The sequence below is a fragment of the Natator depressus genome, chromosome 2 (assembly GCF_965152275.1).
Source record: "Natator depressus isolate rNatDep1 chromosome 2, rNatDep2.hap1, whole genome shotgun sequence".
In the NCBI taxonomy this organism is placed as follows: domain Eukaryota; kingdom Metazoa; phylum Chordata; order Testudines; family Cheloniidae; genus Natator; species Natator depressus.
The window spans coordinates 196,789,561-196,805,213 of record NC_134235.1 but is presented as its reverse complement, the minus strand read 5'-3'; positions in this window follow the sequence as shown (position 1 = coordinate 196,805,213).

Below are 15,653 nucleotides of genomic sequence, written 5' to 3'. Positions count from 1 at the left end.
CTGTCATCTGGGAGCAAATAAAGGACAGAGATACTGGTTTCTAATTTGAGATACTTTCTTGCAATCGGACCGTATTGTGCCTCAGTTAACCCACCCAAAAACTATGTCTACACTACGAAATTAGGTCGAATTTATAGAAGTCGGTTTTGTAGAAAGCGTTTTTATACAGTCGATTGTGTGTGTCCCCACACAAATGCTCTAAGTGCATTTAGTCTGCATTTAGTCGGCATTTAGTCGGCAACCGTCGACTTCTGGAGCGTTGCACTGTGGGTAGCTATCCCACAGTTCCTGCAGTCTCTGCTGCCCATTTGAATTCTGGGTAGAAATCCCCATGCCTGATGGGGCAAAAACATTGTCGTGGGTGGTTCTGGGTACATATCGTCAGGCACCCCTTCCCTCCCTCCCTCCCTCCGTGAAAGCAACGGCAGACAATTGTTTCGCGCCTTTTTTCCTGGGTTACCCGTGCAGATGCCATACCATGGCAAGCATGGAGCCTGCTCAGCTCACTGTCACCGTATGTCTCCTGGGTGCTGGCAGACGCGGTACTGCATTGCTACACAGCAGCAGCTCATTGCCTTTTGGCAGCAGACAGTGCAGTATGAGTGGTAGCCATCATTGCTGTACTCCAGGGTGCTCTTTTAGCCGACCTCGGTGAGGTTGGTCGGGGCGCCTGGGCAAACATGGGAGTGACTCAGCCAGGTCATTTCCCTTTTAAGTTTCGTCTCATGGCGATTCAGTCCTGCTGGCAGTCCTACTGCACCATCTTCTAATGATAAGCCAGGAGACGACGATGGCCAGCAGTCATCCTGCACTGTCTTCTGTTGAACACCCAGGAGATGATGATGGCCAGCATCCCTTGCTCCCTCCCTCCGTAAAATCAATGGCCTGCGAAACCCAGGGTTTTGAGTTCTATCCTTGAGGGGGCCATTCTGTTTCTCCTTGATGCAAAGCTACCCACTTTGTTCATTTTAATTCCCTGTAAGCCAACCCTGTAAGCCATGTTGTCAGTCATCCCTCCCTCCATCAGAGCAACGGCAGACAATCGTTTCACACCTTTTTTCACTGCAGATGCCATAGCACTGGGAACATGGAACCCGCTCAGATCACCGTGGCAGTTATGAGCACTATAAACACTGTGTGTGTTATCCAGCAGGTTATGCAGAACCATACCCTGCAAGAAAAGTGAAACCAGACAAGGAGGAGGTGACTGCAGTGCGGTTACGAGAGTGATGAGGACATGGACATAGACTTCTCACAAAGTACAGCCCGTGCAATGTGCACGTCATGGTGTCCGTTGGGCAGGTTCATGGCTTGGATCGCCAATTCTGGGCCCGGGAAACAAGCACAGACGGGTGGAACCGCATAGTGTTGCAAGTCTGGGACGATTCCCAGTGGCTGTGAAACTTTCGCATGCATAAGGGCACTTTCATGGAACTTTGTGACTTGCTTTCCTCTGCCCTGAAGCGCAAGAATACCAAAATGAGAGCAGCCCTCACAGTTGAGAAGTGAGTGGCGATAGCCCTGTGGAAGCTTGCAACACCAGACAGCTACCGGTCAGTCGGGAAACAATTTGGAGTGGGCAAATCTACTGTGGGGGCTGCTGTGATCCAAGTAGCCAACGCAATCACTGAGCTGCTGCTGTCAAGGGTATTGACTCTGGGAAATGTGCAGGTCATAGTGGGTGGCTTTGCTGCAATGGGATTCCTTAACTGTGGTGGGGCAATAGACAGAACCCATATCCCTATCTTGGCACCGGAGCACCAAGGCAGCGAGTACATAAACCAAAAAGGGTACTTTTCAATGGTGCTGCAAGCACTGGTGGATCACAAGGGACATTTCACCAACATCAACATGGGATGGCCGGGAAAGGTACATGACGCTCACATCTTCGGGAGCTCTGGTCTGTTTGAACAGCTGCAGCAAGGGACTTACTTTCCAGACCAGAAAATAACCGTTGGGGATGTTGAAATGCCTATAGTTATCCTTGGGGACCCAGCCTACCCCTTAATGCCATGGCTCATGAAGCCATACACAGGCAGCCGTGACACTAGTCAGGAGCAGTTCAACTATAGGCTGAGCAAGTGCAGAATGGTGGTAGAATGTGCATATGGGTGTTTAAAAGTGCGCTGGGGCAGTTTACTGACTCGGTTAGACCTCAGCGAAACCAATATTCCCATTATTATTCCTGCTTGCTGTGCGCTCCACAATATCTGTGAGAGTAAGGGGGAGACGTTTATGGCGGGGTGGGAGGTTGAGGCAAATTGCCTGGCTGCTGGTTATGCGCAGCCAGACACTAGGGCGGTTAGAAGAGTACAGGAGGGCACCGTGTGCATGAGAGAAGCTTTGAAAACCAGTTTCAGGAATGGCCAGGCTACGGTGTGAAAGTTCTGTTTGTTTCTCCTTGATGGAAGCTGCCACCCCCGCTCCCCGCTTTCACTCTACTTTCCTGTAAGCTAAGCACCCTCCTCTCCCCCCTTCGATCACCGCTTGAAGAGGCAATAAAGTCATTGTTGCTTCACATTCATGCATTCTTTATTTATTCATCACACAAATAGGGGGATAACTGCAAGGTAGCCCGGGAGGGGTGGTGGAGGAGGGAAGGACAAGGCCACACAGCACTTTAAAGCTTTAAAACTTTAAAACTTATTGAATGCCAGTCTTCTGTTGCTTGGGCAATCCTCAGGGGTGGAGTGGCTGGGTGGCCGGAGGGCCTCCCCCCCCCCCGCATTCTCGGGCGTCTGGGTGAGGAGGCTATGGAACTTGGGGAGGAGGGCGGTTGGTTACACAGGGGCTGAAGCGGTGGTCTATGCTCCTGCTGCCTTTCCTGCAGCTCAACCATACGCTGGAGCATCTGAGTTTGATCCTCCAGCAGCCTGAGCAGAGACTCCTGCCTTCTTTCAGCAAGCTGACGCCACCTACCATCTTCAGCCCACCACCTCTCCTCGCAGTCATATTGTGTTTTCCAGCACTCTGAGATTGTCTGCCTCCATGTATTTTGCTGTGCTCTGTCAGTATGGGAGGACAGCATGAGGTCAGAGAACATTTCATCACGAGTGTGGTTTTTTTTGCCTTCTAATCTTTGCTAGCCTCTGGGCAGGAGAAACATGTGCAGCTGGTGGAGGAAAAAAAAAGGGAGAGTGGTAGTTAAAAAGACACATTTTATAGAACAATGGGCAGGGCCGCCCAAAGGGGGGGGCAAGTGGGGCAATTTGCCCTGGGTCCCACAGGGACCCCATGAGAGTTTTCAGGGGCCCCCATGAGAGTTTTCAGCAGCACTTCGGTGGGGGGGGGTCCTTCGGTGCTGCCGAACACACCCAGAGTGAAGGACCCGCTGAAGCTTCTTCCGCTCTGGGTCTTCGGCAGCAATTCAGCGGCGGGGTCCTTCTACTCCATGTCTTCGGCGAAGTGCCCCGTAGATCTGGATCGGAAGGACCCCCGCCGCCAAAGATCCCAGGCCCCCTGAATCCTCCAGGCGGCCCTGACAATGGGTACACTCTTTCATGGTAAACCTTGCTGTTAACATTACATAGCACATGTGCTTTCATTACAAGGTCACATTTTGCCTCTTATTGGGGGTATGCCAGTTTGGTGTGAGAGATCACTTATGCAGAGCTGGGCAGCAGAATTCGGCTCGCAGGCAGCCATGGTAAGCCACAGTCTTTTGGCTTCTTTAACCTTCATAACATGTGGGAATGGTTTCAAACAGCAGTGCCCTCATTTCCCATACGAAGTAGCTGTTGGGTTGGCCATTAAAAATGGGTTGGCAATTTAAAAGGAGGGACTGCGGTTTCCAGGTTCATGTGCAGCAGAAACCCAACTAAACCCCCCATCCACCCAATTCTCTTGGATGATGGCTTCACCCCTCCCCCCACCGCGTGGCTAACAGCAGGGAAGATTTCTGTTCAGCCAAGGCAAACAGCCCAGCAGGAATGGGCACCTCTGAATGTCCGCTTACTAAAACCATCCTATTTCAATCAGGTGACCATGAATGATATCATTCTCCTGAGGATAACACAGAGAGATAAAGAACGGATGTTGTTTGAATGCCAGCAAATACCGGGACCATATGCTGCAATGCTTTGTTCTGCAATGATTCCCAACTACGTGCTACTGGCCTGGTGTGGTAAAGTGCCCTACCATGGAGGATGGAATAAGGCTGCCCTCCCCAGAAACCTTTTGCAAAGCCTTTGGGAATACATCCAGGAGAGCTTTATTGAGATGTTCCTCAAGTATTTCTGCTCCATTCCCAGACATGTTAACAGACTTTTCCAGTAGCTGTACTGGCCGCGAATGCCAGGGCAAATTAATCATTAAACATGCTTGCTTTTAAACCATGTATAATATTTACAAAGGTACACTCACCAGAGGTCCCTTCTGTGCCTTCAGGGTCTGGGAGCCCACCTTGGGTGGGTTCGGGGAGTACTGGCTCCAGGTCCAGGGTGATAAACAGATCCTGGCTGTTGGGGAAACTGGTTTCTCCGCTTCCTTGCTGTGAGCTATCTACAACCTCCTCCTCCTCATCTTCCTCGCCCCCCAAACCCGCTTCCAAGTTGCCTCCCACTCCTTGGATAGAGTCAAAGCGCAGGGTTGGGGTAGTGGTGGCTGCACCCCCTAGAATGGCATGCAGCTTATCATAGAAGCGGCATGTCTGGGGCTCTGAACCGGAGCGGCCATTTGCCTCTCTGGTTTTTTGGTACGCTTGCCTGAGCTCCTTAATTTTCATGCAGCACTGCTGCGGGTCCCTGTTATAGCCTCTGTCCTTCATGCCATTGGAGATTTTTTCAAATATTTTGGCATTTCGTGTTTTCGAACGGAGTTCTGCCAGCATGGATTCGTCTCCCCATACAGCGATCAGATACCGTACCTCCCGTTCGGTCCATGCTGGAGCTCTTTGGCAATTCTGGGACTGCATGGTCTCCTGTGATGATGAGCTCTGCATGGTGACCTGTGCAGGTGAGCTTGCCACGCTGGCCGAACAGGAAATGAGATTCAAAAGTTCACGGGCCTTTTCCTGTATACCTGGCCAGTGCATCTGAGTTGAGAGTGCTGTCCAGAGCAGTCACAACTGAGCACTCTGGGATAGCTCCCAGAGGCCAGTACTGTCTAATTGCATCCACGGTACCCCAAATTCGACCCGGCAAGGCCGATTTCAGCGCTAATCCCCTCATCGGATGAGGTGAGCTGTAGCTCACGAAAGCTTATGCTCAAATAAATTGGTTAGTCTCTAAGGTGCCACAAGTACTCCTTTTCTTTTTGCGAATACAGACTAACACAGCTGTTACTCTGAAAAGAGTCTCAATGGGTGAATTATAAAGAAGATTCAAAATGGCATTTATTTTTTTCATGCTTCTTGCACAGCAGGCAGTCATATTAGCTCTTTTTCACTTCATTATTGGCAGCTCAATTAGTTATTTCATTTCAGATACGAAAACAATCCTCAGAGAAGGATTTTTTTCAAAGTTGAGCCTCCAGTTCATGAATTGTAGTCTACAAATCCATTGAAATCAAATGCAGATGCTATTATTGCAGAAGACTATGCTATTACCTCACATATGTAAGTTTTGTCCTCTTTCCAACAAAGGGGTAAAGCTAGTCCAAGATTTGTTTTAATACAGCTTTTAATATTTTAACATTTTTTGGCCCTAGTTTTCAGCTAGTCTACATGATGTTTTAAAAGTAAATGGCATGACTAGTTATTTCTGAACATTTGGAAGTGTCTAAAACCACATTGGATCCATCATATAAAGAATTCATTTTTCACCCATGAGATAACTTCTTTGTAAGTGGAGGTAACTAGAACTGCAACAGACTGGAAGAATTCGGACCTTCATTCTATTCTCCATTTTAAAACCAGAACCTTGCTATAAATGACTCAACTCTATTAAAAGCAAAAGCAAAAAAGTGGAGCTGCAGTGAGTTATGTGGAATTAATTTTGCTTTATTGTCATGTAGACGTCATAAACCTCTTGTAGTTTATGATGCCGCAAGAAGACATCTAAGGAGTGATTTCCTTGCAAATGACTGCAGTCTGTTTTCTGTATTCGTTGGGTCAACACTTTTAGGGTCTCATCTAGAAGAGCATTGAGCACCCTCAGTTCCTAATGAAGTCAAGGGGAGTGAAGGGTGCTCAGCCACATTGGGACATTTGAAGTGCAAGACCCGTTTGTGTCCGTGTACAGTGCTCTCCTGATTCAACACAGCTTGGTGATAGTGATATTAGTCTGATGTTTGAGAAAAAGGGAAAATAGCCCCTCTACTGAATTGTTTCTGTTTGAGTTGCTGATTCACTACACAGCCTTGCTGTAGATGGTAATAAAATAACATTTCAGAAAATGGAAACATAGGCAGAGCAGACCTGAACAGGATCTCTGTGTGTGAGTTTCTGCAGTGGGATAAGGATTTTTCCCTAGCAGTAAATGGACCTTAAATTAATATGAAAAATAACAAAGATGCAGCTATCCAAGCTGCCTTGCTGCACTGATAACTAATCTCTCCACAGTCTATCCTGAGAGCTCTCCTGTGCAGAGCACACCCCATTAAAGGCTGGGAGAAACCACAAGTGGTGGCAAAAATTGTTTATTTGCAGAATCTTTAGATTCTAGGTGTTAAATGTCACAGAAGGGCAGTTTGACTCCTCATTTGGAGAGGGCCATTCTGAAACCTTAGATTACAGAACCATCTTGAAGGAGTGAAGGAATGAAAATAACACCTTTGCCAAATAAGACGGCTGGATGCCCATACAGAACTGAGAACTGAGACCCTGGCCCCTATGGAGACTCAATAAGTTACAGACTGATTGGACTCTCAGTGACTGGGATTCAACTATGGTGCAGTGTGAGAAACTTGCCCATGGATAGATGTAGAGCCTTAAGAGGCGGTGACGTGTTATTTGTGACTCTCAGTTGGAAGGGGGAGTTAGCAATAAACCACAAAAGGAAAACAAAAACATTCTTAACTTAATGAGAGTTCTTGTGGCACCTTAGAGACTAACCAACTTATTTGAGCATGAGCTTTCGTGAGCTACAGCTCACTTCATCGGATGAAGTGAGCTGTAGCTCACGAAAGCTCATGCTCAAATAAATTGGTTAGTCTCTAAGATGCCACAAGTACTCCTTTTCTTTTTGCGAATACAGACTAACACGGCTGTTACTCTGAAACCTGTCATTAATGAGAGTTGTGTGAATTTAATGTTGGTGAAAAGGGGCAGCTTGCCAAGACAGTCTCCTCTTTGTTCTCCCAGAATGGTAGGTACATAGGCAGCAGCAGGATGATGAGATCTTTCATGCTGCTCTCTCAATGCACTTTAACCCTGACTTAGAAGGGCAATGAATCGTTGTGAGAGGATAGGTTTCAGAGTGGTAGCCATGTTAGTCAGTATCAGCAAAAACAACGAGGAGTACTTGTGGCACCTTAGAGACTAACAAATTTATTTGGGCATAAGCTTTTGTGGGCTAAAACCCACTTCATCAGATTGTTAGTCTCTAAGGTGCCACAAGTACTCCTTGTTGTTTTTGTGAGAGGATAATTTAGTTTCCCAGTCTGTGGCTTCTGCACTGAGGGAATAGTTCAGTAACAGACCAAACCAAATCACACCAGGGTATAAATTTAGTTTTATTTGTGGTAGGATTCCATTTCATATGGACACCTTACCTACTGGATACTGACTGAAACCATCTAGCTGATTTCAGTATTGTCCTTACTACTAATCTGGGCTGGATTTGAACCAGAGACTTAGAAATAAAAGGCCCAACAACCCAATATGAATCTTCTGCACCATCCCTAACCAAAAACTTTTCATTTCGAAATATCCAAATGCTTCAAAGGACTCATTTTATGGCAGTTGACCTCTAGATAAGTCATTAAAGTTAAGGGCCTGATTCTCATCTCATTTGACATCTCCCTCCCTCCCATGTAATTCCATTGGCTTTAATGGAATTTCTTCTGAATTACACTAGAAATGGAAAAACAGGAGTTAAAATGTGTAAAAAATGTGTAAAATCTTTGGGCCAGCTCCTCAGCTGGTATGAATTGGTGTAGCTTCAATGACTTTAATGATTTCATGGGAGCTATGCCATTTTAACCTACTGGGATCTGGCCTCCTGTCCTGGATACTATCATTTTTATTGTTTTTAATACTGTTGTTCAGCTTTTTAAGTTTTTTTTTTAAAGAGGTTCTCTGTTAAAGTAAAACTTCTGCTGGATTGGAGGTGTGCAGCAGCATGACTTTCTAAATACCAAGTATTTCCACTGAGCTACACAGGAAGCTTTTGAGTTCAAAAGAAACTGGAGTTAAATTTTATTTTTATCCCTGAATAGTTTGAAACATCTGTATGGTTTATGGCTATTTTAGAATTGTATCTGGTAAGGCAACATGATACTCCTGGATTAGACAGTTCTGGGCTCAGGTCCCCTAGCAGATGCTTTGGGCTTATATCCAGAGCTAACACATGTCCCATGGTCACCCGACACTGGCCCGCATTTCACAGGTCAAGGTTGTGATTTGCTAGCTGAGAGAGAAGACTAGCAGCTTTAAATGGTTTTAACTGCTTCAGTCTTGCTTAATCTTATGTTCCCTACCCCATTGTATCAACTGAAAATCCTTCATCTGATGTGTATCTGACACAACAGCTGTGGTTTGTTTAGCACAGTGGCTCCCGACCTTTCCAGATTACTGTACCCCTTTCAGGAGTCTGATTTGTCTTGTGTACCCCCAAGTTTCACCTCACTTAAAAACAATTTGCTTACAAAATCAGACATAAAAAGACAAAAGTGTCACAGCCACAGTATTACTGAAAAATGGATCACTTTCACCATATAATTATAAAACAAATCAATTGGAATATAAATCGTGTACCTACATTTCAGTCTATGGTATATAGAAGCAGTATAAACAAGTCATTGTATGAAATTTTAGTTTGTATTGACTTTGCATGTGCTTTTTATGTAGCCTGTTGTAAAACTAGGTAAATATCTAGACGAGTTGATGTACCCCTTGGAAGACCACTGCATACCCCCAGGGGTACATGTACCCCTAGTTGAGAACCACTGGTTTCGCAGACTTAAAAGTTAGGGTGAGTTTAGGAGAACAATGCCATGGCAACAAACGGTTAAACTATTTATTACAGATCTCTATTTCTGTAAAAGAAATGTTGCTAGTGCCTTTTAAACTGTGTCTTCTGTGGAGAAGGATCTCATTCCCTTGTCCTGGAAGTGTGATAATGTTTCAAATTCACTCTGCAACATTTTACATCAAGCTCAGTTACTTTTGAATTGAAAGGTTGTCTGGAATATTGAACAGGATGCTGAAATGTCTGTCAACAGAATTTCAAACAGACATTCCTTTAGCTTATTTTTCAAAGTATTTCAAAGTGTCCTTGGACCACTTTCTTGGTTTTTGTTCATTTTAGTATAACCTTAATTTTGTTCATTTTAGTATAATGGCATGCTAAAATTAGCCAGTTGTCCTGATGTTTTAAAAGTTATCAGCATGACATAATATGTCTTCAATATGTGGTATAATATAGGTAATCACGGCTGGAGTGGTAATATTCATATTATATATGCCATGTTATCTTGCTTCTTTAACTGCCTCATTTGCATTCTGCCTACTAATCCATCTCTGCCAGAAATGCTAACATTCCAAATCTCTGCACAACTTTCAAATAGTCACCATCATAATAAATCACTGTTAAAACATCTGACCACATAAATGTTTTCTTCTTTCTCCCAAAAGTGGAATTTCTATTTAATTCAGATTTTTCTGCAGCACCCTTCACCATGATAGCAGAATGTTTAATTTCTCCCCCAAGGCCCAGGATTAGAAATATTCACTCCTGGACCAGTGACAGGTTTAAGATTTACCATTTTGTAAACTATCAGGGCTAGAAATTGGACATTTATACCATTAGAAAGCCATGACTCACTACTTCCCAACAGTATAAGGCTTTGGTTTCAACCAAAGGCCAGGAAATATTGAATCTTAACATTGCTATATTTTTGTGTATTGAAAATCTATTTTAGGTGACTTTTAGAATTTTCTAAAGGTATTAGTTACATTTTCTCCCCCTCAGAAATCTGTATGGTTGGAACTCACTGCAAAAATAGTGCCCAGGTTCACCAACAGAGCACTTAAACAATAGTTCATAGACTCTTCGTAAGTGATGCTTCTTATGCAGAATGGTATCTATATTCACCCTCCTACATAATTCACTTGTAGGTTTTCCATTCCTGGATAAGGTCACCATCTGTCACATGACTGTGAAATCTTTATACCATCCCATTGTGTGTGTATGTATACACACATCACATGATGGTGTTTGGAGGTATAAAGCTTTTTTTGGCAGGGTTTGGGTTCGCTGCATTACTCACATACCAAGCATGGAAAATGGAAAATTTGAGTTCAGTATGGAGAATGTTTCAGAAAATTATGAGTATGTGTAAACAGAGTTTTACTTAGAGATAAGCCGGAACTTCTGCTCTAAACTCTGTCTCTCACACACACTCACTCACTAACTTTGGATTCAGATCCAAACTTTTAAGCTTGGACCCAGCTCTAGTTTTAGTGGAAATCCTTTTGTAACAAGCCAGAAGAGGGAATTATTTGGTTTGGCTGACTATCTGTTTTCATAATAGTAAAGATCATGGTGAATAATTAAATTTAGTCTCTTAAAAAAGTCTTTTTGAGGGTGTGGAGTAGGGGGAGAGCAATGTTTCTGCATGCCACAGTAATGTTGTTTGGAGCAGCTCACATCTGTGAGTGCCTACCTCAGGGCAGACTGTCAAAAACAGGGCAGACACCAAAAACTAGTTGTATGTTCTATAATTAGATTTCACCAACCCAGTAACAAATGTGAACTCCTGGATCACTATCAGTCTAGAGTCTCAGACAGTTCCTTTAGGCTCTCCAGTCTATCTTGCCACCCAGTCAAGCTGGACTTAGTGATGATAAATGGTTACTTACACCAAAAATCACAAAATATACAAGTTTCTTCCAGTCTCAAGAGACTAGTCACTTACCCCAGATCATTTGGTACCCTAGATCTTACACCAAAGACACTGCCTGTAGCCAATCATGTATAAATCATCTAAATGTTTATTAACTAGGAAAAAGAAATTAGAGTTATTTACAGGTGAAAGCAAGCAACATATACACACAAATGAGTTGCAATCTAAATCCTAAGAGTGATAGAGTTGTAGTGATCTGTCAATTTAAAATATCTTTCAGGGCAAACCAGGGATAACCCTGGGGGATCTCACACTTCAGTGTAAAGTCTCTGGCCCTGTGAGAGTTCAAACAGCAAAGAGATGAAAAAATTCTCTTGTGACCTTGTTTTATCTTTTACATTTAGTCTTCCAGTACATGAAATGAGCTCCCTTGCAAGTAGCATTTCCAAGGTGTGATAGGGCCATTCACCAATCCTCTGTGTCGCGATGTTCCTTAATGGCCCATTTATTTTTTATGGCCCATCTTGACAGGCCTCCTGAATGGGCAGGAGGGATGATTCCCATGCTGGGTTCACAAGTGCAAAGCAAGCATTTTCAAAGTTATAAAGCAAATGTACATATTTTCTTATAGTATGGAATACAGATATTACAAGTGAGATTAATGCATGAAGTAAGCATTTCAGAGTCTAAACACTAAATACATTTTTATAAGACTAATACCTATTTTGAACCCAGTGAACAAACAGGTGAGCTGGTTTGGTTTCCAGCTATGAGTTTGTCAGTTCTTAGCTAACACCTATGGATTGGATAGAGCTGGCACTTGGTTTGCCAGTGTTACAAACAGTCCAAGGAGATATAGAACACTGGCTGGCTTTGCTTTGCAGCTTCTCTATTATAGCAAAGCAAATGTGTATTGCTTATACAATGGACATATTAGTGTTTTCTCCTTTAGAAAACTATTTTATTTATTAATATCATGGAGCTATAAGTGACATATTTGAATCTCTGGGCTGGGCAGTTACCAGGCTGGCTTAAGTGAATATTTGCTTTTCCCTCTCTACTTTTTGTTTATATAGTACCCAAAGGAAACATGGTAGAGTCAATACTTCTCTTCTTGAGTTCTGTGTGCAGAAGCCAGGTGGGTGGCTGGTATGTATGTTTACCTCTCTATTCAAAAGGAAATGGAGGAACTACAAGGGTATTTTGTTCACTAGCTGTTCACTAACTGGGATGAATTATACTAGAGCAGTGTTTCAGAGTAGCAGCCGTGTTAGTCTGTATCCGCAAAAAGAAAAGGAGGACTTGTGGCACCTTAGAGACTAACAAATTTATTTGAGCATAAGCTTTCGTGAGCTACAACTCATTTCATTGGATGCATCATGAAAGCTTATGCTCAAATAAATTTGTTAGTCTCTAAGGTGCCACAAGTACTCCTTTTCTTTTTACTAGACCAGTGTGCGTGTCCAATGTATTTCTAAACAATAAGTACCCCAGAAAGTTACTGTATGCTACCTGTTGGGACGCCAGACCAAATACATTACCAGCTAGTTTCTACAGGAAGTACAAAATAAAGAGAGCTTATTATATTGGTGAACAAGGGCCAGTCCACAGTTGGGCCTTCAGTTAATATTTGGCCATTAATGGAGATTCTGAAGTGGGAGAACAGCTTTGAACTTCTGTGTTACAGATAAGCTTCAAAAGGAAAGAGAAAACCCAAACATTCACATACGAAAAAAGGGAAGTGGGGGAAATGTTCAATAGTGACTAAAGTAAGATGTGTAGTCTTTTTTGGAGTCCTACATACAAATTCAGGTGTTCAGATACCACAGTAACAGGCACAATATAATAACCTGAATAGAACAGACCACAAGTCCTATATTTTGTTGAAGATCTGAGAAGATCTTCTTCTCTTGCAGTGTTCTCCAAAAAAGACAAGCATCTGTACCTTTCAGCCATTTGTCCACACAAAGAATACAAGCTTTCTGCTAGGGCTGTTGATTAATCACAGTTAATTCATGCGATTAACTAAAAAAAAAATTAAATTAATCACACTGTTAAACAATAGAATACCAATTGAAATTTATTAAGTATTTTTGAATGTTTTTCTACATTTTCAAATATATTGATTTCTATTACAATACAGAATACAAAGTGTACAGTGCTTACTTTATATTATTTTTTATTACAAATATTTGCACTGAAAAAATGATAAACAAAATAAATAATATTTTTCAATTCACCTCATACAAGTACTGTAGTGCAATCTCTTTATTGTGAGAGTGTAACTTACAAATGTAGATTTTCTTTGTTACATAACTGCTCTCAAAACCAAAATAATGTAAAATTTCAGAGGCTACAAATCCACTCAATCCAACTTCTTGTTCAGCCAATTGCTAAGACAAACAAGTTTGTTTACATTTATGGGAGATACTGCTGACTGCTTCTTATTTACTATGTCACCTGAAAGTGAGAACAGGCAGTCGCATAGCACTTTTGTAGCTGGTGTTGTAAGTAAGGTATTTATGTGCCAGATATGATAAACATTCATATGGCCCTTCACGCTTCAGCCACCATTCCAGAGATCATGCTTCCATGCTGATGATTCTCATTAAAAAATATGTTAATTAAATTTGTGACTGAACTCCTTGGGGGAGAATTGTATGTCGCCTGTTCTGTTTTATCCACATTCCGCCATATATTTCATGTTATAGCAGTCTCGGAAGATGACCCAGCACATGTTCATTTTAACAACACTTTCACTGCAGATTTGAAATGCAAAGAAGGTACTAATGTGAGATTTCTAAGGATAGATACAGCACTCAACCCAAGGTTTAAGAATCTGAAGTGCCTTCCAAAATCTGAGAGGGATGAGCTGTAGAGAATGCTTTCAGATATCTTAAAAGAGCAACACTCCAATGTGGAAACTACAGAAACTGAACCACAAAAAAAGAAAATCAACCTTCTGCTGGTGGCATCTGACTCAGATGATGAAAATGAACATTCATCGGTCTGCTCGGCTTTGGATCGTTATTGAGCAGAACCTGTTTTCAGCATGGACGCATGTCTTCTGGAATGGTGGTTGAAGCATGAAGGGACATATGAATCTTTAGTGCATCTGGCATGTAAATATCTTGCAATGCCGGCTACAAGAGTGCCATGCGAACACCTGTTCTCACTTTCAGGTGACATTGTAAACAAGACGTGGGCAGCATTATCTCCTGCAAATTGTAACCAAACTTGTTTGTCTGAGCTATTGGCTGAAGTAGGACTGAGTGGACATGTAGGTTCTAAAGTTTTACATTGTTTTATTTTTGAATGCAGCGTTTTTTTTGTACATAATTTGACATTTTATAAGTTCAACTTTCATGATAAAGAGATTGCACTACAGTACTTATATTAGGTGAATTGAAATATACTATTTCTTTTGTTTTTTTACAGTGCAAATATTTGACATAAAAATAAATATAAAGTGAGCACTGTACACTTTGTATTCTGTGTTGTAATTGGAATTAATATATTTGAAAATGTAGAAAACATCCAAAAATATTTAAATAAATGGTATTGTATTATTGTTTAACAGTGCAATCAATTTCAATTAACTTGTTTAATCGCTTGACAGCCTTATTTCCTACATATCTATTTGTCTAAGAGCTCATATTGCCCCATCACTATAGTATCTGAATGCCGGTGCCTTCCAGGGAAAATCCTAGCAATGGAGGTTGTTTTGTGTTTAATTAGAGAGAGTCCCAATAATCATTGGGTAAAGTCTCTGAGGCTGATAAATATTTAGAATTTATAAAGTGTGTTCAATAAGATTTACAAACTTCATAGAACTGGACGGGACCTCAAGAGGTCATCTAGTCCAGTCCCCTGCACTCGTGGCAGGATTAATAATCTAGACCATTTCTGACAGGTGTTTGTCTAACTTGCTCTTAAAAGTCTCCAATGATGGATATTCCACAACCTCCCTAGGCAATTTATTTCAGTGCTTAACCCTCCTGACAGGAAGTATTTCCGAATGTCCAACCTAAACCTCCCTTGCTGCAATTTAAGCCCATTGCTTCTTGTCCTATCCTCAGACGTTAAGAAAAACAACTTTTCTTCCTGCTGCGTGTAACAACCCTTTACATACTTGAAAACTGTTATCATGTCCCCTCTCAGTCTTCTCTTTTCCAGTCTAAACAAACCCAGTTTTTTCAATCTTTCCTCATAGGTCATGTTTTCTAGATCTTTAATCATTTTTGTACTCGGATAGTATTACATCTATATTGCTAGACAACATCATTTTTGACCCCGACAGTGTTCTCTTGAGCTGCTCACCTTGTTGAGATGCTCCATGCCAGCCAATAATAGTCTAAAAAGAAAAGCTCACAGTCTAAATTGGACCAACCAAAGCTTTGCGGGAATGGGCAGATGGTCTTGAAACCAAGATCCAAGACCTCATGTGGTCTTATGCAGTGTGAAAGGCTGAACAGTAGATATGAGGACTAAGGAGCTGGCTACACCAATTCAAGTTTTTTAAACAACATATATTATGTTATACCTGCATCCCTGTGCACTTGAAACTTCTGCTGCCTTTATGGGAACTCTGGGTGTGCAAGAAGTGCAGATTTTGGGTGTCAAATGGAGTTGCTTGATGCACTGCAGCTAGGCTACCCAGGGCCAGAGTACCATTCCTGGCACACACAAACCTAAGAAAACATGCTGGG